Source organism: Leopardus geoffroyi, chromosome A2 (genome assembly GCF_018350155.1).
Source record: "Leopardus geoffroyi isolate Oge1 chromosome A2, O.geoffroyi_Oge1_pat1.0, whole genome shotgun sequence".
Taxonomy (NCBI): domain Eukaryota; kingdom Metazoa; phylum Chordata; class Mammalia; order Carnivora; family Felidae; genus Leopardus; species Leopardus geoffroyi.
In genome coordinates this window covers 36,775,525-36,801,284 of record NC_059331.1, presented here as the reverse complement: position 1 = coordinate 36,801,284, position 25,760 = coordinate 36,775,525, and the positions used below count along the sequence as shown (strand labels likewise).

General features: G+C 42.7%; 1 long non-coding RNA gene across 1 annotated transcript; it reads right to left on the bottom strand.

Moving 5' to 3' along the window:
- Positions 1–21,379, bottom strand: LOC123605863. The gene is made up of 3 exons (XR_006715960.1): positions 20,961–21,379; positions 4,405–4,466; positions 1–831 (listed from the first exon to the last, which is right to left on the bottom strand). It is a non-coding gene; the product is annotated as an uncharacterized LOC123605863 (long non-coding RNA).
- Positions 21,380–25,760: the final 4,381 nt, after the last annotated feature.

Genomic DNA, 25,760 nt, shown 5'->3' with positions numbered 1-25,760 from the left:
TCAAATCAGAATAAATGTCCATCCCATCCAGGGCCTTTAGCAGATCCAGAAGCTGGTGTCACTCCCGTGAGTGATACCAATCCTGACTCTACCAAAAGTGCCGAGAAGTACAAGGGAAATGCTCTGGCCGTTTTCAGTTCTAAGTCTCTCCTGACACCCACATCTTTCTGTACAGCACACTCTCCTGCCAATGTCTCTGGTTTCTGTGTCGTATGATATGTCTGCTTGTTTTTTTTATGTTCCAAATGCACAACCTTTACCGAATAGTCCACGGGCTTCTCTACTGGCCACCTGGCATCTATTTGTGGTAAGTTTACAAGTTAAGTGTGCTTAGGGGTGAGGACCTTAGGGCTTTTCCAGGGTGTTCCTGGAAATAAGCCAAGGTGGATGATCCCACACTCCCCTTGGAAGTCTCCTGGCTTGCCTCATTCTTTCTGGATCTCCTCAATGTGGCATCACTGCTCTTGCTGTTTCTTCCTCTCCTGTTTCTGTCAAGGGTTTTAATGTGTTCAGAAAATCTGTGGATATCTCTACAATCTGAAAATGCAAACTGCCTTCACTGCAACTTATATTTTTGTATGTGTCATATAGAGTGGTCTTAGCGTAACTTTCATATCCATCAGCATTCAATCTTTTTGTGGGAAACATGCTGTCTAGAATCCCTTCAGGTGTGCCCTGGGTATGAACATTCTGAACTATAAGAGGTGACATACTTGTTGTAGAAAACACGCACTGAAAGTTAAGTTGTGAAGAGAAAATCCAAAATGACCTGTGTGGCAAGTCCCTACCATGGCCTTCCCTTGTGTTCATATGAGCAGGTTCTGTTCTGTCCTGTTTCAGAGGTACGGGTAAAACACGGAAATTTACACCAGAAATCAAAGTGCATTTGTGTTAATTTTGTTAATTAGAATTTCAGCTCATTTTTTTAGAGGACAAAAGTACCCTGCAAATTTTACTCTACTTAAGCTGAGAAGTACCTCTGAATTAAAATAAATTAGCTGAACCCAATTAACATGTAGAGGCGAAGTGTTTCTCTAAGAGCATGCTTTCTTTCCAGGTTCTCTGCAGGACCTCAGGATCCCTATCGCCCCATGTGTCTCTGTGCCACTGGATAGCACTTCCAGAGAGGAGGAGACCCTACTGTCAGGAGAGCAGCAGATCGGGCACAGGCGGGGGCTTAGAGGCAGAGCTTTGAGCCACAAGGGCTATGATTCCATGGGTGGAAACTGGGACTGTCATTCCTTCTCATTCTGTAGTTCTTCACATACACAGTAAGCAGCCTTTGTGGTGGAGGGGGATGAAGGGTGGAGGGTGACCGTGGACTTAGATGTCTTCCTATGGGGAGTATGCTATTTTATTAATTTAGTATTCACTCCATAAATCCTCTAGGAAAAGAGCCTTTGCTGTTTTACATTTACAAACATGTGCGAACGCTGGTTTATCCCCATAGCATCCGTTCCACACCCCAAAAGCATAAGTGGAACCCAAAATATGGGTAGAGATTTTGGCGCTGATGCTGCCCTCTTGGAACCTGGTGGTGGGGAAGCTGGCAGGAGATGAGCCCTGCTTCTTTGGGTTGCCACTTTTTGCTGGTGTTGGTGCTTTGCTCTGTCCTATGAACATAGCTTTCTTTTCTGTTCCGCAGGCCATTATGAATGCAAGAGGGCCTGGTCCTTCCCCAGGATCGCCTTGCAGGCTGTCCCCCATGGACCACCCTTCACCACCAGTCACGGGCTATGGGCCACCTCCCCCTCCTCCACCAGCTCCTCCATGTACTAAATTTGGTAAGATGACCTGAACTGGATGAGGGACTTGTAAAGAATATTCATCTTCTTGGTGAAAGACTTGGTGGGAATGATGTAGGGATGCTTGTGAGGGCTTGGCAATTCAACTGCAAACCTGCCTGAGGACAGTGTCACATATCTCAAGTTTCTCCGGACATAATGTGCAATGGGCTGTGTCATTTCCCTGTAATGAGGTCAGCTGTAGGTTTCTCTTGTCAAAAAGAAAGAGGAGTTTTACACAAAGGCAGACTTACCGGGAGCACTGGTGCCTGTCTTAGACACAATGCTTTGAGCTCCGTGAAGGATGAGATGCACCCCTAAGTGTAGGTGCCTCAGGTGTCCCGTCTGAAAGGGGGCACATGCATTATATGACACAGACCTTGTGGTCACCATAGTGGAAGTACCAGTGAAGGATCCAGTGCAAAAATAGGGGAAACTCGCATCACGCAGGAATAGAAGGGAAGTTGAGCACAGTAAGCAGAGTTTGAGGAGGTGCAGAGGGGAGGGTGCTGGGATCAGTGAGATGCAGTTGGAGGCCATTCCTGGCCACAGCCTGAGCAGGGAGCATGAGGTCCACACAGAGCTGCTATGTGGGGTCACTCTCAGTGCACAATGCAGTGTTTATCTCCAAAACGTCAGTGCTGCCAAAGTGCACCTAGGCAATCATCTAAATGGATTGTTTTCTCCCTGGGTTTTCTAAAGGTTCTGGATATTTGTGGGAAAAAATGCCCGGCAGATATGGAAAGTTTAAGTTGGTCTTACAGAAATGCTTGTCTAAGTTCATATCCCTCAGTGAAACTAAAAGTGAAGAAAGGACCTAGGTCAGCTGAGTGCCTGAACTGGCTTTCAGCCTGAGTCAGACTCCAGTGGGTCAACCTACAATTCAGGGTTGGCCAAGATGCCACCCCTGCTGGACCCCTGTCATCACCCTGACTACAGCTTTCCATCTCCTCAGACTTCTCTCACAATATCCCAAGGTTTTTCCTGCGTTCCTGCTGTCTCAGCCCTAATACCAGTTCTCAGTGGGACCTACACAGAGCCTGAGCTTTGTTTTCTGTGAAACAGGGGTAATATTTGTTTCTAAGGACATTATGAAAAGAAGACATTGAATACAGAATGCATCTGCAAAATGTCTGGGAAGTGTCCACTCACCCTTCTCACAGTTTCAATTAAGATATCTCCACACAATGATCATCAAAAAAAGATGGTCACGTAAGTTCATTAAACTGAGACTGTTAACACCTCAGCCCAGGGATTGGCAATTGCCCTTTTAAACAGTAAGACAAGGTCCCTCATTTTTCTATTAAAATTTAGGCCCCACCAGACAAAGAAAGAAAATTATGAGAACATGTACATTCAGAGATATGAAGACAATCATTTTCCATTACATATAATCTCACAGATGCAGCCACATACTAATGTGTTCATCTGAGGCCACAGATAAACTACAGAAAACAGAATGCATGTAGGAAACATAGGATCATACAAAAATTACCCAAAATCTCTTAAATCTCTTTGCCTTATAAGACAACTATTTTGAAATTTGAAGAGGACTGTGCAAGGTGACAGACTATGGTGATTATGTATTTTAAAAAGGGGTGAGATCTGCCTGAATGTGTTCCCTGCCCATCCTGTCCCCTCCGCTTTGTTCTTCCTAGTGTCCCCTAATACACCTTTCACCATTCTATGTCAACGTCTGCTTCTAGGAGGATCTACTCTCACTCCCCATCGATGCATATAGTGGGGTTCCTGTACACACAGGTAACAAACTGGCAGAAATGGTGGTGATGGAGGATAGAAGCAAGGTCACCCTCTGTGCAAGGGAGCCCGAGGGAGTTTTCTGGGGTGGTGGGAACTTCCTGTATCTAGATTTTTGGGGTGTTTGTGCTTATTTACTTTAGAAATATTCACTGACTCCCTGGTGCCTCGGGGTCATATAGACAGGTATCTGCCCCTAGGAAACGCTGAGTTCTAATGGTGAGGAAGGATGAGGGCCCAGCAGTGACGGTGGGAGAGGAGTGAGGAGGCCACAAATGGAGTCAGACCCTCGCCCAGGATGCCAGGTCTCCCCAGACAGCACCACGTGCAGGAGTACTCTGAGGAGCAGAGATTTCTTGATCAGACCCGTGAACTACATAATCCCGCTGCAGTTTCTTCACTGAGGTATGGCCAGAGCAGAGGCCAGCAGCTAGAGGACGCCCTGATCATGGCTGGATTGGAGCAGTGGGCCTGGGGGATTGCGTCAGAGAAAGGGAAGGGCACAAGGTAGCAACAGGGAGTTTGAGAGACAAAGGGTAAGGGAGAGAAGGGGACTTTCTCTACTGACTGCACCCACATTTCTGTGTGAGCAAAAGGGGATTCCTGTCTCCAAGGGTAGGGAAGAGGGCTGGCAAAAAGAGTTAAATTCTCAGCTCAAGTGCCCAGGGTATCTGCCTTGCTCTTGAGTACCTAACACAGGAATCCCATGCTTTCTGTCATAAGTGGAACTGCAGCTCGTGCCATTTAGTGAAAATCAAGCCAGTTAGGAAGCCCTCATCACTAAAGCAGTGCAACAAAATTACATGAACAGAGTGATACAATAGAGGATAAAGTCCAAAGGTAGACCGAATGCAATACTTACAGGAATATAGACTATCAGAAAAGAGGTATCCCAATGCAGGCATTCAGACATCAGGGCAATATCTGAAAATGTAAAAAAAAAAAACTTTCTTCGTTACCTCAAAAGAAACATTTAAGTTAGACGCAAAGGATCATGATTTAAGGTTTAGAGAGAAACTGTATAACTTCATGGTGCTGTAGCCATGAGATCAAGTCTCATCAAATTATACCCTTTAACTTGAGGCTATTTTTATATGTAACTTATACCTCATTAAAGAGAGTTTCAAAACATAAAATACTAGAAGAAAATGGGGGATAACTCCTTTCTAATCCTGAAGTGCATGGGTAATAGGAGTCTGTCTGACCATGTCTCACAAATCCAAAATAGTAAGACATTTAAAAAATTAATAATAGCAGAGTAAGAGGACCCTGAGTTCACCCTGTCCCATGTTTTCAACTACATAACATCCACATCCGAGCCCATGAACCAGAGAGTGATCCAAAGACTGGCAGAACAAACTCTACACCTAAATAGAAAGAAGCTGCATCTGAAAGGTTAGGAAGGTCAGAAAGGTGGAGGGTGGCTGCCTGCAGGGAGGGCAGAGAAAGTGAGCCCTCACACCAGGGAGCTCACACAGGGAAGACTAATCCTCATAACATTTGACTTTAAAACAGAGAGGGGCCAAATTCCCTTGAGTTTAGATCCTGGAGCTTTGGAGGTCAGCTGACTCAGCACTGGGTGATCCAGGAAGGTGAGTGATAGCCAGGTCCCTGCCTGTGTGGAGAAGAGGCAATGTAAATGTGGCAGTTTACACAATGCGGAGGCAACAGGAGACAGAACTGTTCGTGCTGATTTCTGAGTGTGTTGGGGGACTTCTCCAACCATGAGGAAGCTCACAGGCACCATTCTTCTCCCCCACCCCCACTCCCAGAATAAGCACAGAGGCACCTACCAGGGGGGTGAGGCTGCACAGACACTTGTTACCTAACCCATTAGCAGTGCGCCAGTCCCAAGGGTTCACTGGGAGACTTACCCACTCCAAGCCTGCTGGTATCAGGGCAAACTTTGTTAAAACCACAAGGGCACCCTGTCTGGCCAGCCGCATGCATAGCTGCCACAGGACGCTGTGCACATCTGCACCGCACCCAGCTGTGGTTCAATAATCACAAATCAATCAATGTGATACAATACATCAACAGGACAAAAGATAAGAACCATATGATCGGGGCACCTGGGTAGCTCAGTCCTTTAACAGTCCTATATCAGCTCAGGTGATGACCTCATGATTCGTGAGTTCGAGCCCCGTGTCAGGCTCTGTGCTGACAGCTCAGAGCCAAGAGCCTGCTCCGAATTCTGTGTCTCCCTCTCTCTCTGCCCCTCCCCTGCTCACGCTCTGTCTTGGTTAAAAATGAATAAACTTGAAAAGAAAAGAACCATACAATCATTTCAACACATGCAGAAAAAAAGTATTTGACAAAGTACAACATCCATTCATGATAAAAACCCCCAAAAAGTAGGTTTAGAGGGAACATACATCAACATAATAAAGGTCATCTATGAAAACCCCACAGTTAACATCCTCCTTAATGGGGAAAATCTGAGAGATTTTCCTCTCAGGTCAGGAACAAGACAAGGATTTCTACTCTCACCACTTGTATTAAACATAGTACTGGAAGTCCAAGCCACAGCAATCAGACAAAAAAAATAAAAAATAAAAGGAATCCAAATCAGAAACACATTGCAGATGACATGGCACTATATATAGAAAACCTTAAGGAGTCCACCCAATAACTGCTAGAACTGACAAATGAATTCAGCAATGTCACAGGATACAAAATCACTGTACAGAAATCTGTTGCGTTTCTAGACAACAATAATGAATCAGTAGAAAGAGAAATTAAGAGAACAGTCCCATTTACAATTGCACACCAAATAAAAAAGACACTTCACCAAATAATAAGATACATATGAATGAATCTAGCCAAAGAGGTGAGCGACCTATGTTCTGAAAACTTTAAAACACCCATGAAAGAAATTCAAGATGACACAGAAATGGAAGGACATTCCATGCTCATGGATTGGAAGTACAAATATTGTGAAAATGTCTATACTACCCAAAGCAATTGATACAATGCAATCTCCATCAAAATACCAAGAGCATTTTTCACAGAACAAGAACAATCCTAACAAAAGACCCCAATCTTCAGAGTAAACACCCTGTATGTGAAGTGATAATTATGGATGGCATTATGCTTCTGGATCTTCTATTCCAAAAGATATGAACTCCAGTCTACTCATTTGAAAACATTAGTCATATCCAAACCAAGGATCATCCTACAAAATACATTCTACAAAAGTACCTCTCAAAACTTCACAGATAATGAAAAATAATGGAAAATTTAAAAAATATCATGGCCAAGTGGAGACAGGATGACTGAATGTAATGTGCCAGCTTACACATTACAGATGAGTCTGGAACAGAAGAGGTGAAACCTAAGAAATCTGAGTAAAAATATAAACTTTAGTTAATAATACATATCTCTTCTAGATATTGATTGTGATAATGTACAAACTGATATGACATCAATAACCAGAAAACAGTCTGACGTATGTGGAGACTCAGTACTATCTTCCCAAATTTTGGTAACTAGAAACCCATTATGAATTAAAAGATTATTAGTAATCATGGTTTTATTTTTTCAACACATTATATTATGTAATTAGTCCTACTATTAGTTACTAGTGATTGACATTTGCCTATTCTTATTGTTCTTATTATTGTTTTATTTAAATAATTGCATTCATGTTACAGAAAACTGAATAATACAAAATGATATGCAAGTTATAGAAACATCTACTTTACATACTTGAATATAATAACGTATGTATATGCCACTTTATTATACGGTTAAGTGGTTTTCTGATCTTGAATGAGCATGTTATCGATTGGCTTTCCATAAAGGTGGTTATCATAGATAATGAACCACACTCAGATTTTACAGGATGTACTTTATATCATGCCTGAACATTAAAAAAAAAAAAAAAAGCACAAATGGCCAGATGAATCATTGTGACTTGCTCTCTTATTCTAAAGAATCCTTGCTTTAATATTTTCATGCATATTTTTAGCAGGAATACAACAGAATCAAATATTTCTAATTCAAAAAATATTCAAAGATTAGAAGAATGATAGTGAGTTCAAGGGATTTCAGAAGGAAAAGATGTGACCATGAAGTGGCAGACACGCAAGCAGCTTTATTTGGGCCACTTTGACAGGTTTGCATAACGGGATGTCCATCACAGCATGTGACTTGCCAAAGGGTAAGACCCAGAAGTACAAGAGGGAAAGACAGTGTTCTAGGAATAGGTGACCTGGAAAGGGTGCTTCTGTGCCTAAGTGATGGCTCAGCAGCCTGGCTTGGGGTCCCTGGGTCAAAGGCTTCAAAAGGCGAGCAGTAAACTTAGACTCACAAAGATCTTAGTAACTTGGATCAAAGTAACTTAGACCCACAAAGATCTTAGAGTCACAGAGTTGATCTTCATCTATGATTAGGAGATGGTCACAGTTTCACAGGATATGAAAATCGGGCCGGCAGTAGGTGGCTAAAATATTATTTAGGGCTATATTTCTAATAAAAAATGAATGTGTAAAAATTCGGGTTTGGAATGTCAAGAAAAATCCCAGGTCCCTCATGGAGTTACTTACATGAAGGCCCCACGTCACCAAACCTAGTTTCATTCCTGCAGGAATGTAACCTTTAACCAGTCAACATAATTGCCTAGTCAGTGCTAGAAATTTTACTGATACACCACTGCCATTCCCCTCAGGGAGGCAATCTTGCCTAAATAAGGTATCCCATGCCACTAATTTTTTAATTTTTAATTTAAGTTTATTTATTTTGAGAGAAACAGAAAGAGAGCACATGCAAGGGAGGGGCAGGGACAGAGGGAGAGAGAGAATCCCATGACAACGAGGTCATGATCTGAGCCACTGTCAAGAGTCAGACACTTAACCAAGCTATGCAGGCACCCCAAGAATGTGGAGTTTTAAGGTTACTAGGCTTGGCTGGGACACAGCCCTGAGGGCACTGCCCTACTCCTAGAGAGAAGACAGCAAACAACTTGGGGGCAGATGGCATGGAAACAGTGATCTGTACGATACCTGGTGTACAATGTCTGGTGCACACAGTGGGGAGATTATACACTTCTAGGAGAACACCCCTGAGAGGCAGTGTTCAAAAAGATGCCCGTCTAGGGACAAAGGAGCTGGGTGGCACCATTTCTCTCCTCTGACCCCTGGCATAAACACAGAGCCACCTGCTGGAAACAAGGCAATTCCCACACTGGCTGCCTAACACACTTATACCAAGCCATACCCCACCCTCTGGTCCGGTGAGACTGCCCTTCTAGGTCAAGCTTGCCTCAGTCCCAATGGAGCTGGCCGCTTCCCCCCAGAAGACCAGCAGAAGCCCCTGACCACACCAGCTCTCTTGACCAGACAGTTCTGCAGGGCTTCACTTCTCGTGGCAGTCGTTTCAAGTCTCATTTAACAAGCAGATCAGAGCAGACTTAGATAAAACTCAGCACATTCTGGCCAAGGACCAGACAGTGCCCATACAACTGGCCTGAAGGACAGTGCAGCCAGAACACAAAACAGTGCACACAACACACAGCAGAGACACTCCCTGAAGTTCCAAGCCCTGGACACTAGATGACATCCTCTTCATAAAGCCATTCATCTCGCAGGCAGGTAACATAATGAGCTTTTGGAACACAGAGAAGGCAAATACTCAGCCAAAATGCCAAGACAGAGGAACACATCCCAAATGAAAGAAGATAAAGTCATGGCCAGAGAAGTGGAAGGAACACTTCCAAACTCATTCTATGAGGCCAGCATTGTCTTGAGTCCAAAGTACAAAGATTCCACTAAAAAGGAGAACTACAGACCAATTTCCCTGATGAAACTGAATGCAAAAATTCTCACAAAAAATAAGCAAACCAGATCCAACAATACATAAAAAGAAGTATTCACCATAATGAGGTGGGTTTTTTTCCTGGGATGCACGGCTGATTCTATATCTGCAAATCAACTGATGTGATACATCACATTAACCAAAAAAAGGATAAGAACCACATGATGCTCTCAATAGATGCAGAAAAAGCATTTGACAAAATACAGCCTTCTTTCTTGATGAAAAAAACCCTCACGAAAGGAGGGCTAGAAGGATCATGCCTCAACATCATAATGTCCGTATGTGAAAGTCCCAAAGCGAATATCATCTTCAATGGAGAGAAACTGAGAAGCTTTCCCCCTAAGGTCAGGAACATGACAAGGACTAAAACATAAATTAAAAAAAAAAAGAAACAGTACAAGAGATGAAGATGGACACTATCTCATAATAAAGGGGACAATCAAACAATAAGATCCAACGATTGTAAATTTTTATGCATCCAACATGCAATCACCAGATATATGAAAGAATTAACAACAAACATAAAGGAACTCATTTAAAATAATGATAGTAGAGGACTTTAACACATTACTTACATCAAAGGACACATCCTGTAACAGAAAATCAACAAGGAAACAATGGCTTTGAATGACACACTGGACCAGATGGGTTTAACAGATATATTCAGAACACTCCATACTAAAATGGCAGAATACACATTCTTTTCAAGTGCACATGGGACATTCTCCAGAATCGATCACATTCTAGGTTATAAATCAGGCCTCAACAAGTACACAAAGATGAGATCAGACCAAGCATCTTTTCTGACCACAAAGCTAGGAAACGTGAAGCCAACCACAAAAAAAAGGGGGGGGGGGACCACAAATAAAGGGAGGTTAAACAACATGCTACTAAATGAATGGGCCAACCAGGAAATCAATGAGAAACTACACTCAAACAAATGAAAATGAAAATGCACTGGTAAAAACTTTGGAATGTGGCAAAAGCAGTCCTAAGACAGTATATAACAATACAAGCCCACCTTAAAAAGCAAGAAAAAATCTCAAACAATCCAAACTTACAATTAAAGGAATGATAAAAAGAACAATCCAAGGCTAAAGACAGCAGAAGGAAGGAAATAATAAAGATTAAAGCAGAAATAAGTGATATAGAAACAAAAAACAGTAGACCAAGTCAGTGAAACCAGGGGCTGGTTCTTTGAAAACAGTAATCAACTTGAAAACCTCCTAGCCAGACTTATCACAAAGAAAAAAGAAAGAATTTAAATACATAAAATCACAAATTACAGAAATACAATTAGAAGAAAATATCATGAAAAACTAAATGCAAACAAATTGGACACTCTGAGAGAAATGGATAAATTCATAGAAACACATAAACTACCAAAACTGAAATAGGAAGATATAGAAAATCTGAAACCAGAAAGAAATTGAATCAGTAATTTAAAAAATATCTCCCCAAACACAAGAGTTCAGGGCCAGATGGCTTCACTGATGAATTCTACCAAATATTTAAGGAAGAGGTAATATCTATTCTTCTCAAATTATTACGAAAAATAAAAAAGAAGGAAAACTTACAAATTCATGTTATGAGACCATCACTACCCTGATACCAAAACCAGATAAAAACGAAAACTGGGGCGCCTGGGTGGCTCAGTCGGTTGAGCGTCCGACTTCGGCTCAGGTCACGATCTCACAGTCTGTGAGTTCGAGCCCCGCATCGGGCTCTGTGCTGACAGTTCAGAGCCTGGAGCCTGTTTTGGATTCTGTGTCTCCCTCTCTCTCTCTGACCCTCTCCCGTTCATGCTCTGTCTCTCTCTGTCTCAAAAATAAATAAATGTTAAAAAAAAATTTAAAAAAACGAAAACTGCAGGGGCACCTGGGTGGCTCGGTCGGTTGACTGTCCAACTCTTAATTTCTAATTAGGTCATTATCTTGGGGTTCATGGGTTCAAGTCCCACATTGGACCTGCGCTGACAGTTCAGAGCCTACTCAGGATCCTCTCTCTCCCTGTCTCTCTGCCTCTCCCTCACTTTTATGTACTCTATCTCTCTAAGTAAATAAACATTTGAAAATATGTTTTTAAAAATTTTTAATAAAAGTGAAGGCCAATACCCTGATGAGCATGTATGCAGAAATTCTCATTAAATACCTTCAAATGAAATTCAACAATACATTAACAGAACCATTTCCCATAATCAAGTGGGATATATTTCTGGGCTGCAAGGGTGGTTCCACACGCACAGATCAATCAACATGATGCACCACAGTAAGAGAAGAAAGGATAAGAAAAATAAGATGCTTTCAACAGATGCAGAAAAAGCAACTGGCAAAATGTCACATCCATTCATAATAAAAACCCTCAGCAAAGTAGATTGAGATTCAACACACCTGCACATAATAAAGGTCATCTATGAAAAACCCACAGCTAATCTCATCCTGAATGAGGAAAAATTGAAAGCTTTTCCTCTAAGGTCAGGAACAAGACAGAGATGTCCCCTCTCACCACTGTTGTTCCACATAGTACTGGAAGTCCCGGCCATAGCAATCAGACAACAAAAAGAAATAAAAGGAATCCAAATCAGCGAGGAAGAAGTAGAACCTTTGCTATTTGTAAATGACATGATGCTCCATACAAAAAACATGAAAGAATCCCATAAAAATTGCTAGAATTGGTATATGAATTCCACAAGTCACAATATACAAAAATCAATGTACAGAAATCTATTGCATTTCTATAAACGAATCATGAATTAACAGAAAGAGAAATTAAGGAATCAATCCCAATGACAGGTGCACCAAATACCACACGATACCAGGAATAAACCTAAGCAAAGAGGTGAAAGGCCTGTACTCTCAAGGCTATGAAATGCTGATGAAAGAAATGGAAGAGGACACAAAGAAATGGAAATACATTTCATGTTCATGGATGGGAAGAACAAATACTGTTAAAATGTCTACTCTCCTCAAAACAATCTATACATGTAATGAAATCCCTATGACATTAACAAAATTTTTTTAATATATGAAATTTATTGTCAAATTGGATTCCATATAACACCCAGTGCTCATCCCAACAGGTGCCCTCCTCAATGCCCATCACCCACCCTCCCCTCCCTCCCACCCCCCATCAACCCTCAGTTCATTCTCAGTTTTTAAGAGTCTCTTATGGTTTGGCTCCCTCCCTCTCTAACTTTTTTTTCCCTTCCCCTCCCCCATGGTCTTCTGTTAAGTTTCTCAGGATCCTCATAAGAGTGAAAACATACGGTATCTGTCTTTCTCTATATGGCTTATTTCACTTAGCATCACACTCTCCAGTTCCATCCACGTTGCTACAAAGGGCCATATTTCATTCTTTCTCATTGCCACGTAGTACTCCATTGTATATATAAACCACAATTTCTTTATCCATTCAACAGTTGATGGACATTTAGGCTTTTTCCACAATTTGGCTATTGTTGAGAGTACTGCTATAAACATTGAGGTACAAGTGCCCCTATGCATCAGCACTCCTGTATCCCTTGGGTAAATTCCTAGCAGTGCTATTGCTGGGTCATAGAGTAGGTCTATTTTTAATTTTTTGAGGAACTTCCACACTGTTTTCCAGAGTGGCTGCACCAGTTTGCATTCCCACCAAAAGTGCAAGAGGGTTTCTGTTTCTCCACATCCTCTCCAGCATCTATAGTCTCCTGATTTGTTCATTTTGGCTACTCTGACTGGCGTGAGGTGGTATCTGAGTGTGGTTTTGATTTGTGTTTCCCTGATGAGGAGCGACGTTGAGCATCTTTTCATGTGCCTGTTGGCCATCTGGATGTCTTCTTTAGAGAAGTGTCTATTCATGTTTTCTGCCCATTCCTTCACTGGATTATTTGTTTTTCGGGTGTGGAGTTTGGTGAGTTCTTTATAGATTTTGGATACTAGTCCGTTGTCCGATATGTCAATTTGGAAATATCTTTTCCCATTCCGTTGGTTGCCTTTTAGTTTTGTTGGTTGTTTCCTTTGCTGTGCAGAAGCTTTTTATCTTCATAAGGTCCCAATAGTTCATTTTTGCTTTTAATTCCCTTGCCTTTGGGGATGTGTCAAGTAAGAGATTGCTACGGCTGAGGTCAGAGAGGTTTTTTCCTGCTTTCTCCTCTAGGGTTTGGATGGTTTCCTGTCTCACATTCAGGTCCTTTATCCATTTTGAGTTTATTTTTTGTGAATGGTGTGAGAAAGTGGTATAGTTTCAACCTTCTGCATGTTGCTGTCCAGTTCTCCCAGCACCATTTGTTAAAGAGACTGTCTTTTTTCCATTGGATATTCTTTCCTGCTTTGTCAAAGATTAGTTGGCCATGCTTTTGTGGGTCTAGTTCTGGGGTTTCTATTCTATTCCATTGGTCTATGTGTCTGTTTTTGTGCCAATACCATGCCGTCTTGATGATTACAGCTTTGTAGTAGAGGCTAAAGTCTGGGATTGTGATGCCTCCTTCTTTGGTCTTCTTCTTCAAGATTACTTTGGCTATTCAGGGCCTTTTGTGCTTCCATATGAATTTTAGGATTGCTTGTTCTGGATTTGAGAAGAATGCTGGTGCAATTTTGATTGGGATTGCATTGAATGTGTAGATAGCTTTGGGTAGTATTGACATTTTAACAATATTCATTCTTCCAACCCATGAGTACTGAATGTTTTCCCATTGCTTTATATCTTCTTCAATTTCCTTCATAAGCTTTCTATAGTTTTCAGCATACAGATCTTGTACATCTTTGGTTAGATTTATTCCTAGGTATTTTATGCTTCTTGGTGCAATTGTGAATGGGATCAGTTTCTTTATTTGTCTTTCTGTTGCTTCATTATTAGTGTATAAGAATGCAACGGATTTCTGTACATTGAATTTGTATCCTGCAACTTTGCTGAATTCATGTATCAGTTCTAGCAGACTTTTGGTGGAGTCTATCAGATTTTCCATGTATACTATCATGTCATCTGAAAAAAGTGAAAGCTTGACTTCATCTTTGCCAATTTTGATGCCTTTGATTTCCTTTTGTTGTCTGATTGCTGATGCTAGAACTTTCAACACTATGTTAAACAACAGTGGTGAGAGTGGACATCCCTGTCGTGTTCCTGATCTCAGGGAAAAAGCTCTCAGTTTTTCCCCATTGAGGATGATGTTAGTTGTGGGCTTTTCATAAATGGCTTTTATGATGTTTAAGTATGTTCCTTCTATCTTGACTTTCTTGAGGGTTTTTATTAAGAAAGGATGCTGAATTTTGTCAAATGCTTTTTCTGCATCGATTGACAGGATCATATGATTCTTATCTTTTCTTTTATTAATGTGATGTATCACGTTGATGGATTTGCAAATGTTGAACCAGCCCTGCATCCCAGGAATGAATCCCACTTGATCATGGTGAATAATTCTTTTTATAAGCTGTTAAATTCGATTTGCTAGCATCTTATTGAGAATTTTGGCATCCATATTCATCAGGGATATTGGCCTGTAGTTCTCTTTTTTTTTTTTTTTTTTTTTGCTGGGTCTCTGTCTGGTTTGGGAAACAAAGTAACACTGGCTTCATAGAATGAGTCTGGTAGTTTTCCTTCCCTTTCAATTTTTTGGAACAGCTTGAGAAGGATAGGTATTATCTCTGCTTTAAATGTCTGGTAGAATTCCCCAGGGAAGCGATCTGGTCCTGGACTCTTATTTGTTGGGAGATTTTTGACAACTGATTCAATTTCTTCGCTGGTTATGGGTCTGTTCAAGGTTTCGATTTCCTCCTGTTTGAGTTTTGGAAGTGTGTGGGTGCTTAGGAATTTGTCCCTTTTTCCAGGTGGTCCAGTTTGTTGGCATATAATTTTTCATAATATTCCCTGATAATTTCTTGTATTTCTGAGGGATTGGTTGTAATAATTCCATTTTCATTCATGATTTTATCTATTTGGGTCATCTCCCTTTTCTTTTTGAGAAGTCTGGCTAGAGGTTTGTCAATTTTGTTTATTTTTTCAAAAAACCAACTCTTGGTTTCGTTGATCTGCTCTACTGTTTTTTTAGATTCTATATTGTTTATTTATGTTCTGATCTTTATTATTTCTCTTCTTCTGCTGGGTGTGGGGTGTCTTTGCTGTTCTACTTCTAGTTCCTTTAGGTGTGCTGTTAGATTTTGTATTTGGGATTTTTCTTGTTTCTTGAGATAGGCCTGGATTGCAATGTATTTTCCTCTCAGGACTGCCTTTGCTGCATCCCAAAGCATTTGGATTGTTGCATTTTCATTTTCATTTGTTTCCACATATTTTTTAATTTCTTCCCTAATTGCCTGGCTGATCCATTCATTCTTTAGTAGGGTGTTCTTTAACCTCCATGCTTTTGGAGGTTTTCCAGACTTTTTCCTGTGGTTGATTTCAAGCTTCATAGCATTGTGGTCCAAAAGTATGCATGGTATGATCTCAATTCTTGTATACTTATGAAGGGCTGTTTTGTGACCCAGTATGTGATCTATCTTGGAGAATGTTCCAGGTGCACTCAAGAAGAAAGTATATTCTGTTGCTTTGGGATGCAGAGTTCTAAATATATCTGTCAAGTCCATCTGATCCAATGTATCATCCCAGGCCCTTGTTTCTTTATTGACCATGTGCCTAGATGATCTATCCATTGTTGTAAGTGCGGTATTAAAGTCCCCTGCAATTACCACATTCTTGTCAATAAGGTTGCTTATGTTTGTGAGTAATTGTTTTATATATTTGGGGGCTCGGGTATTCAGCGCATAGACATTTATAAATGTTAGTTCTTCTTGATGGATAGACCCTGTAATTATTATATAATGCCCTTCTTCATCTCTTGTTACAGCCTTTAATTTAAAGTCTAGTTTGTCTTATATAAGTATGGCTACTCCAGCTTTCTTTTGACTTTCAGTAGCATGATAGCTAGTTCTCCATCCCCTCACTTTCAATCTGAAAGTGTCCTCAGGTCTAAAATGAGTCTCTTGTGGACAGCAAATGGGTCTTGTTTTTTTATCCATTCTGATCCTCTATGTCTTTTGGTTGGCGCATTTAGTCCATTTACATTCAGTGTTATAGAAAGATATGGGTTTAGAGTCATTGTGATGTCTGTAGGTTTCATGCTTGTAGCGATATCTCTGGTACTTTGTCTCACAGGATCCCCCTTAGGATCTCTTGTAGGGCTGGTTTAGTGGTGATGAATTCCTTCAGTTTTTGTTTGGGAAGACCTTTATCTCTCCTTCTATTCTAAACGACAGATTTGCTGGATAGAGGATTCTTGGCTGCATATTTTTTCTGTTCATCACATTGAAGATTTCCTGCCATTCCTTTCTGGCCTGCCAAGTTTCAGTAGAGAGATTCGTCACGAGTCTTATCAGTGTCCCTTTATAAGTTAGAGCACGTTTATCCCTAGCTGCTTTCAGAATTTTCTCTTTATCCTTGTATTTTGCCAGTTTCACTATGATATGTCGTGCTGAAGATCGATTCAAGTTACGTCTGAAGGGAGTTCTCTGTGCCTCTTGGATTTCAATGCCTTTTTCCTTCCCCAGATCAGGGAATTTCTCAGCTATGATTTCTTTAAGTACACCTTCAGCACCTTTCCCTCTCTCTTCCTCCTCTGGAATACCAATTATGCATAGATTGTTTCTCTTTAGTGCATCACTTAGTTCTCTAATTTTCCCCTCATACTCCTGGATTTTTTTATCTCTCTTTTTCTCAGCTTCTTCTTTTTCCATAATTTTATCTTCTAGTTCACCTATTCTCTCCTCTGCCTCTTCAATCCGAGCTGTGGTCATCTCCATTTTATTTTGCAGCTCATTGATAGCATTTTTTACCTCCTCCTGGCTGTTCCTTAGTCCCTTGATCTCTGTAGCAATAGATTCTGTGCTGTCCTTTATACTGTTTTCAAGCCCAGCAATTCATTTTATGACTATTATTCTAAATTCACTTTCTGTTATATTGTTTAAATCGTTTTTGATCAGTTCATTAGCTGTCGTTATTTCCTGGAGGTTTTTTTTATGGGGAATTCTTCCATTCCGTCATTTTGGATAGTCCCTGGAGTGGTGCAGAACAGCAGGGCACTTCGCCTGTGCTGTCTTGAATAATTTGCATTGGTGGGCGGGGCCGCAGTCAGACCTGATGTCTGCCCCCAGCCCACCGCTGGGGCCACGGTCAGAGTGGTGTGTACCTTCTCTTCCCTTCTCCTAGGTGCGGGATTCACTGTCGGGTGGCGTGGCCCGTCTGGGCTACTTGCACACTGCCAGGCTTGTGGTGCTGGGGATCTGGCATATTAGCTGGGGTTGATCGGCCAGGTGCACAGGGGCGGGAGGGGCAGGCTCAGCTCCCTTTTCCTTTGGATATCCGCTTCGGGATGGGCCCTGCGGCACCGGGAGGGAGTCAGACCCGCCGGAGGGATGGATCTGCAGAAGCACAGCGTTGGGTGTTTGCACGGTGCATGCAAGTTCCCTGACAGGAACTGGCTCCCTTTGGGATTTTGGCTGGGGGATGGGCGAGGAAGATGGCGCTGGCTAGCGCCTTTGTTCCCCACCAAGCTGCGCTCTGTTGTCCAGGGCTCAACAACTCTCCCTCCCGTTGTCCTCCAGCCCTCCCGTTTTCTGAGCAGATCTAACTTATAACCTTCCAGATGTTAAGTCCCGCTTGCTGTCAGAACACACTCTGTCCAGCTCCTCCACTTTTGCAAGGCAGACTCAGGGGCTCCTCTTTGCCAGTGGGCTGCCTCTCCACCCCGGCTCCCTCCCGCCAGTCCATGTAGCGCGCACCGCCTCTCCGCCCTTCCTACCCTCTTCCATGGACCTCTTGTCTACGCTTGGTTCCGGAGATTCCATTCTGTGAGTCTTCTGGCAATTTTCTGGGTTATTTAGGCAGGTGTGGGTGGAATCTAAGTGATCCGCAGAACGTGGTAAGCCCAGCGTCCTCCTATGCCACCATCTTCCCAGAAGCCTCCAACAAAATATTTTTCACAGAACTTCAATGAATAATCCTAATATTTGTAGGGAAACACAAACGACCCCAAACAGCCAAAACAAAACTTGTAGAAGACAAGCAAAGCTGGAGGCATCACAATTCCAGACTTTAGGTTTTATTACAAAGCTATAGTGATCAGAACGGTATGGTACTGAGGGAAAACACACACACACACACACACACACACACACACACACACATAGATCAATAGAATGGAAACCCAGAAATGAACTCACAAGTATATGGTCAAAGTGGGAAAGAATATCCAATGGAAAAGATAGTCTTGGGGTACATGGGTGGCTCAGTCACTTAAGCATCTGACTCTTGCATTCAGATCAGGTCATGATGTCAGGGTTCATGAGTTTGGACCCCATGTCAGTGCAGAGCCTGCTTGGGATTCTCTCTCCTTCTCTCTCTGTCCCTCCTCTGTATTCTCTGTCTCTCTGTCTCTCTGTCTCTCTCTCAAAAATACAGATGGCCAACAGGCACATGAAAAGATGCTCAACCTCACTCATCATCAGGGAAATACAAATCAAATCACACTGAGATACCACCTTACACCAGTCAGAGTGGCTCAAATTGACAAATTAGGAAACTACAGACGCTGCTGACAAGGATGTGGAGAAACAGGAACCCTCTTGCACTGTTGGTAGGAATGCAAACTGGTGCAGCTCTCTGGAACACAGTGTGGAAGTTTCTCAAAAAATTAAAAGTAGAGGTACCCTATGACCCAGCAATAACACTACCAGGAATTTACCCAAGGGATACAGGAGTACTGATGCATAGGGGCACTTGTACACCAATGTTTATAGCAGCACTTTCAACAAGAGCCAAATTATGGAAAGAGCCTAAATGTCCATCAACTGATGAATGGATAAAGTTAATATGGCTTATATATTCAATGGAATACTACTTGGCAATGAGAAAGAATGAAATCATGCCATTTGCAGCAACATGAATGGAACTGGAGGGTAGTATACTGAGTGAAGTAAGTCAGAGAAGGACAGATATCCTATGTTTTCACTCATATGTGGATTGTGAGAAACTGAACAGAAGACCATGGGGGAAGGGAAGGGGAAAAAAATAGGCACAAACAGAGAGGGAGCGAGGGAAACCACAACACCCTTAAATACAGAGAACAAACTAAGTGTGAATGGGGGGGTGGGGGAGAGGGAAAATGGGTGATGGACATTGAGGAGGGCATTTGTTGGGATGAGCAGTGGGGTTGTATGTAAGCCAATTTGACAATAAATTATATTCACAAAATAAACAAACATAAAAAAGTCTTTAACATATGGTTTTAGGAAAACTAGACAGCAACATGCAAACAAACACGGAACACTTTCTTACAACATACACAAAAATAAATTCCAAATGGATAAAGACCCATGTGTGAAACCTGAAACCACAAAAACGCCAGAGGCAAACACAGGCGGTAACTTATTTGACACTGGCTGTACCAACTTCTTTGTAGATACGTCTCCTGATGTAAGGGAAACACAAGCAAAAATAATGGGACTTGATAAAAATAAAAAGCTTCTATAACAAAGGAAGCAATAAACAAAATTAAATGTAACCTATAGAATGGAAGATATTTGCAAACAACAACTGATAAAGGGCTGGTATCCAAAACATATAAGGTTATACAACATCCAAAAAATGAGAAATCCAATTAAAAATGGGCAGAAGACATTAAGAGACATTTTCCCAAAGAAGACACACAGATAGCCAAGAGACTCATGAAAAGATGCTCAACACTGATCATCAGGGAAATACAATCCAAAAGTACAATGAGATACCACCTTACATCTGTCAGAATGACTAAAATCAATGAATGACGAAACCACACATGTTGCCAAGGATGTGGGGAAAGAGGAACCCTCTTGCATGGCTGGTAGAAATGCAAACTGGTGCAGCCACTCTGGACAACATCATGGAGATTCCTCAAAAAATTGAAAAGAGAACTACCTTACAATCCAGCAATTTCACTATAAGGTATTTACACAAAGAATACAAAAATAATACTTCAAAGGGATACATGCACCCTGATGTTTACAGCAGCATTTTCTACAGCAGCCAAATTACAGAAATTGCCCAAGCTTCCATCAACTGATGAATAAACTGAGATGTAGTATATGGAATGGAATATTATTTAGCCATAAAAACATGAAATCTCATCATTTGCCACGAGGTGGATGGAGCGAGAGAATGTTATGGTGGGTGAAATAAGCCTGTCAGAGAAAGACAAATACCAGGTGATTTCACTAACACATGGAAATGAAAGAAAACAAAGGGGGGGGAAAGGAGACAGTAACGAACAAACAGACTCTTAACTAGGAAACAAACTGAGGGTTTCCACAGTGGGATGGGGCGGGGGGGGGGGGGAAATGGATGAAACAGGTGATGGGGATTAAGACGTGCACCTGGGAAGAGCACCGGATGACGTGTGGAAGTGTTGCTCTATATTGTACACCTGAAACTAATATTACACTCTACCTTTACCAACTGGAATTTGAACTAAAAAATAACATAAGGTTAATGACACCTACCTACCAAGTTTTCTGTAGTTTTCAATCACTTCCCTATGTGGGAAAAATAACCATGAAATTTTTTAAAAGCATGTATGATGTGGGGGACAGTTTGTGCCCTTACCTCGGTCTCTGGTTCCAGCAGGACTCGGAAAGTGGGTCCCAGCTCATTCTTCTAGACGGTCCTGAGACAAGTATTTCATGTTTTCATGTCTTAACTGAATGCAGCTCCCGGTCTTCTGAATTTCTGTCAGGATTTCTCCCCAGAAACCAGCCTGAATCTGGAACAAACCATCCACGGCATCTATGATGTGATGTCACGAGACTCCTCGATCCACGGGTCCTTTAGTAAAACACATCTTGTTCAAATACTGTCTGGGAAAGTGAGGAATAAAACTCGGGAACAGCCCACAAAATGCAAGGGTCTGTGCTGCTGACCGACTGGCCAGTGCCCAGGGAAGCCACCCAGGGCCCTCTCCTCAACACTCAGTGCAACAAGGCAGCTTCTCTCTGGCGACTCAGGAGACACCAAGTTGCTGCAAGCCTCCCAAGGTCTCCCCTGGAGAGGGGGGCAGAACCTGCTGGAAACGCAGCTCTGGTCTCTGTCCTCAGGCAAGGGCAGAGGCCCTGAGATCTCTGGGAGCAACAGAAGCCCTTCCTGCTCTGAGGTGCCCTGGGTCAGAAAAGCCAATGGGGCGCCCTCTGCCGGCCATCACCGCGCATGGAGAGGAACCCGCCCCTCCCGGTTTGTGGTGCTCGCACGCCCTCTGCTGGCCACCATGGGAAGTCCTGCAATGCTGAGGGCCATGGCCCTCAGCTGAGGCATTGAAGTTGCTCTGGGCAACTTAGCCTGTTCTCCAGATTGGGATGGGTCTTAGTGACAGGGCCTGGGACACAAAGAAATCTTTTCCTTTTCCTTTCTTGCAAGTGAAGAATGAAACCAAATTTATTAATAGAATGACATCATTTGTAATGCTTTAAGCAATGTTCACAGAAAAATAGCCCACCAATTTACACATGCTGAACAAGAGGTAATTGTGCTTACCACCAAAATACTTAGGTTAGATAAAAAATTGACACCTTTGAGAGAGAGATACTGGCTTCCATCTATGGAACGAATAAGTACTAGGGATACAAGGTAGAGCCAAGGGAATAGAGTCATTCCTGCAAAAATAGTGTAGCACGCTTTCACGTGATAGCTACACTTGTGGTTACGTACAACATATTTACAGACATATGGAATCACGAGGATGTATGCCTAAAATTAGTACAAGAAATGTGTCAACAATATTTCACCCAAAAATGTGCCGATGGGGGGGGAGGTGCAGGCGTGATACCCCTCCATCACTGTCACGCCTGCACCAGCCCCCAATAGCGATGGAGGAGTCTCATGCTTGCACCTCTTCATTGGCGATGGAGTAGCGATGCCACTATCAAACCTGATGTTTCCTGAATGGCTCTTTTCACTTTCACAGCTGAAGAAGCAGGCATCTGTTAGGGTTGGGGTCAGGGGTAAGGGTTAGGGGTTAGGGTTAGGTCACACTTGCGCCACCCCATCAGTGATGGAGGCGTGTCACGTGTCACGCTTTCATCTGCAACCCATCATTGGCAATGTAGCAGTGATGCCGCTTTTAAATCAGATGCTTTCTGCGGCGCCTGGGTGGTTCAGTGGGTTAAACGTCCCATTTTGGCTCAGGTCATGCTCTCTTGATATGTGGTTTCGAGCCCTGGGTTGCCCCTGTGCTGGCGGCTCTGAACCTGCAGCCTGCTTCAGATACCGTCTGTCTCGCTCTCTGCCCCTTCCGCACTTGTGTTCTGTCTCTCTCAAAAAAAAAAAAAAGTACTTAAAAGCATCTTAAATCAGAGGTTTCCCAGATTGCTCTTTTCCCTTTCATTCCTGAAGATGCAGGCATCTGTCTCACTCATTATTCTTTTGTTATCTTTGGGACAGGTGACGACATACACCACATTTCCCCAGCCAGCATCAGGGACATGCAACATTTCTTCTCCCGGCCGGACACCTCTCATCCACTGTGACACTGCATTCCTCCAGCTCATTCTACATCCTCCCGGAAACTGGACTCTAACTCTGGACAGCAGCCCCGTCCCATCATCTTCTGATGGTATTTCAGTAGGCTCTTCATTCACATCTTCGGTTACCTGAGTGTCTTCTGACATCTCTTATTTTTCCACTGGGCCACTGCTGGGACGCCCGACAGGGAACCCGAAGCAGCGAGGGATCCAGGAGCAGCCCAGCTACCGCTTGGCTCTCTCAAAATGGTCGCCTTGGAACTCTTTATAGAAGAGGAGAAAACACCACTGCCAGCGCCACCGTTTAATAACCCCGGACTTAACGTGGAGCAAACAACCACCCACCCCCAAAAGGAAACTCTGGTAGAGTACATGCATAGTACCTATGACATTGATCAAGTATTTTGGATCAATAAGTGAGGTTGTACTTTTGACTGGTAAGTGTAAATCTAAATCCCTCAGAGCAGATTTTATTCTCTGAGGTCACCCCAACCTAAATTGTTGGCCCATGGGGAGATTTGTTGTCCCTATTGGTCGTGTTGGTGTAGGCTCTTTGGGCCAGTGAATTAAAGCTCCATAGGGCTTTCTTGTCTTCTTGTCCTATTCTTGCTTCTTCACGGGAAGGTCAGTTTCACAGGTTGGAAGTAAGAGACAGTAAAACCCTCATGTGGCCATTCTTACTAATCTCTATTTAGGGAACAAGTGATTTGCAGGTCAGGATACCGAGGCCATTTAATGAATGTCCCTGGGCAGGCAGTGCCTCTAATACTAGAAATGCTAGAGGTGATGTTTTTGGTGAACAGGCAGGGTTTGTGTTTGCTGAGCTCCTTTTACTTGGCTTAATCTTTCCTTGATTGCATACCTATGTTGGGTCAACAATTGGTTTGATATTTAGTTGACAGTTAGGTTATTTTCATTTCATTGTTAACTAGCAGTGGTTATCCCCTCTGATATAAGCTTATGCAAGGAGAAATATTTCTTGTTACTCATACTAGCATTATTGCTTCTATTGTCAAAGTAACCCACTATTACGTTAGGAGTTGGGCACATATTTTTGGTACTAACATCTGAAGATCGTATACCAATGCCTGAGCCCTACTACAAAAGCTCATCACCACATCCCTAACAGCTGCCTACGTTCATGCCAGTCGTATTCTTTGCCCTTCTAGGGCAGCCTCGTTTCAGTTCCTTACACCCTCCCATTGGTGAGGTGGCGATGTAATGCTTGCACCCCCCCTCATCGGTGATGGAAGGGTATAATGCTTGCTGTCAGCACAGAGCTCACTTTAGATCCTCTGTCTCCCGCTCTCTGCCCCTCCCCTTCTCATCCACTCGCTCCAAAATAAATAAACATTTAAAAAGATCAATTGCCATTAGATACATTTGTGCCATCCTCACAATCCTGTTGGCTCCTGACACTTTAGAAACTGCTTTCCCCACCCTTCCCCCCACAGTAGCCATTGGCCACACCCAGCCACAATCTGTCCCAGATCATCCTCGTTTGGGGAGGACAGAAGAGGAGTACAGAGCATTCTGTTGCTTAAACCAAGAAAATAGGACTCTCTTTGTCCATTCTTCATGGACCTCTCCGGTGTCCTTGCCTGAAATAATTCTTTGGCCCTTCTGAGATAGGACTCCCAGCCAGAGCTGACAGTTGGTGGTGCATGTACCGCAGAGAGTCTGGCAGCGCTGGGGAAACACCACATGGTTCATCCCAACAATGCTGAGTTTGCCAGAGGGAAAGTGGCCGGGGCTCTGTGTAAGAACTAGAATACAAGAGCAAATGGCCTTCGGGTCCTCTGTGCATTCTGAAACCACTGCTGCTCAGCCCAGCAATGACTTGCAAACAGCAGCTGGTGTCAGTGGCCATAAGACAGATGAGCCTGCTAAGTTGGCTGGAAGAAATGACAGGTCATTGTTCTCTTCAGTGTTGACTGTGCACAGAGCAAGTCACCCCACCAGCAGCAAAGGTGAAGATAAATAGGTCTAACTGGAGTATCAGCTGAAAAGAGCAGGGAGCGGTATGGGAGAAGCAGAATAATTGTCAGGGATAGAATGTTAAATGTTGACAGCAAAACACTTGAACATTCCACTTGATTGTTTTGTCTGGTGCTTGTAGTTTAAAAAAAAAAAAAAAAAACAACCCAGCATTTAGTTACCAAAGCCTTTGAAAACATCTATAAAAATTTGGTGCACGAGCAAGCATGTCCTTTGACGTGAAAGGTCTAGAAATAATATAGATAGAAGAGGAAGGAGAAAAAAATCTCTTGAGCACCAGGTTTGTACTCATCACACTATAGCCACTATTTATTGAGCCTCTACAACAACCCTGTGAGGTACGCATCGCTATCCTAGTTTTACAGAAGACAAACTATGCTTACGCAGGGTAAGTCTCCTAAAAGCATGCAGCCCTTGAATAGGGAACTAGAATTTGAATCCATGTGTGCTTGACTGAAATGCCATGATCTGTCCTTCAGGCACGCAGCCTCCAACCCACAAAGAGCGTTAGGGAAATTTTAACAGGAACCACAGTTCGAGAGTCAGGTGATTTGTTCTTGTAATAATGGATTGTCCTCTTTCCTACTGCTTCTTTGTTTTCCTGTCCCCATGGCTGCTAAACAGTAGTCTGCAGACGAACAGAGCTGGTTCCAGGGAGGAGAAGCTGGAAGGATTATATTGTGTGTGTTCACTGTTTTCCAAAGGGTTTCTTCAAGACGCATGCCATGGAACAACCATGACTGGGGAGATAAAAGCTTCATCACGACCTATGTCACCAGCAGAGACTTTGGGGAACAAATGTTCCCGTTCAACATAATTAGCTTGGCCAGTCGGGACTGCAACTGTCAAATATGGGCGACTGTTTTTTCTTTGCCAAATCAATGAGTGAGGATCC